Raw genomic sequence first — 1,687 nt, 5'->3', positions numbered from 1 at the left:
TATCACAAAAGCATTTACTGCATACAAGCTTGATTGAGTGTTTGCCTTCATTATGCCATACTTTGCAAGCTTTAGAGCTTTGTAAAGCCTGCATTCACCAGATGAAATAGCTAAATAAACAATAGTGAGGAAATACATACTGGTGGCCATTTTTATTAATGGTTTGACTAATATGATGTCATAACTTAACCCCACCTTGCAATTAATTTTTCCTGCCAGTTTTATAATATGTGACCCGATATGAGAAAACCAGGCTATCTGCGGGAATTATCATTTTGAGCTATGGGCTCATAATCACGAAAAATCTTTACCTGGGCGAAATTCATTTTATCACATAAACATGTTATATAAACAAAATCCTTTCATTTGATACCAAAATCAGGGGTAGCGAAGTCTTCTTTGCCGAGTTATAAGCCCTTCGACATTTTACCTTGATTGTGCACGGAGAATGTTACACGGAGCGACCACGGAATAAAAACGGAGGGCTTTAATGCGTCATTAGGTAACCATGGAGTCCCTATAGCAACTATTTAAAGTATAACAAAGACGAAGAAGACTACTTATAAAAGCTATGGCTACAGAAAGAGACATTGCTCGCTTGTTAAATGAAGAAATAGGTCCTCGAGACAGTGACTACGTTGCTTCAGTTCTTGGGGACTACTTTTGTGATGAAACTAGTGGTAAGCTTATTCATAACACTGTTTACATACTAACTGTGAATAGCGGTTAGCTATAACAACAATGACATTCCATCACCTGTATAAATGCACAATATTATTATAATAAACTTAGTTATACAGTGTATTTGTTAATTGATAGAGACAGACTATGAAGCAGTAGAAGATATGGAAGAAGAGGTAGAGGAAGGGAAAGAAGAAGAGAAAGAGACAAAAGATTGTGATGAAGATATTAATCCACCACTGTTTGATCCTGAGGTGGCTGTGGAGCTACAAGTATCAGATCTTGGTTTAGAATCAGCGATGCCTGATGCTCCAGCTACTTCAACTACTCACTCTGGTGATGACATGAGGAAGGAAGACCTACAGGAGGAAGAAGAATTATCAAAGTTCTTTGAACATGGATGTGGTTGCTCAGATAATTGCTATGCACTGTTCAGTCACTCTTACATAAAAACATATAGATGTGACATACAAGCCATGGCAAAGCCTGTTCAAGAAATTGCTATTATGAGTCAAATGGCAGCAACATCTACCATGGGGGGATTGTCGACTGGCAACCACAGGAGACAGAATGAGAGAAAGAGGCAATTTTTTACGTTCATGCATCAAGGTCATAAGGTTTGTAACTATGAGTGACAACACAAAATTAATCGTTTTTCAACTAGATATGTAGAGTAACATTTCTGAAGCTACATGCATGTGGCAAAAGCAGGTTTGAGGAAATCATGAAAAACTACAGAATGAATGGATTAATACCAAGGTATGAGACTTACAAATTCAATGTTATGTACTTAACTTTATTAGAGTTCACGGAAATGCTGGAAAGACACCAAACCATGCTTTGACTTATAATGATATTCTCCGGGTTGTTGCTTTCATCAGAAATTACGCTGAAGTCCATGGAATCAGTCTTCCTGGAAGAATACCTGGAATGAAAAGTTACGAGAATAAGAAGTTCTTACCATGCAGTACATCTAAAAGGCCGGTATACTTAGAGTATGCGGAAT

General features: G+C 37.5%; 1 long non-coding RNA gene across 1 annotated transcript; it reads left to right on the top strand.

The window, feature by feature from the left end:
- Nucleotides 1-1,401: 1,401 nt before the first annotated feature.
- LOC109582622 (uncharacterized) lies at nt 1,402-1,582 on the top strand. Its single transcript, XR_002185165.1, has 2 exons — nt 1,402-1,440; nt 1,485-1,582. It is a non-coding gene; the product is annotated as an uncharacterized LOC109582622 (long non-coding RNA).
- Nucleotides 1,583-1,687: the final 105 nt, after the last annotated feature.

This window comes from Amphimedon queenslandica, unplaced genomic scaffold (assembly GCF_000090795.2).
Source record: "Amphimedon queenslandica unplaced genomic scaffold, v1.1 AMPQUscaffold_13370, whole genome shotgun sequence".
In the NCBI taxonomy this organism is placed as follows: Eukaryota; Metazoa; Porifera; class Demospongiae; order Haplosclerida; family Niphatidae; genus Amphimedon; species Amphimedon queenslandica.
Note: the sequence above shows the minus strand (reverse complement) of the source record. Positions and strands in the feature narration are given on the sequence as shown.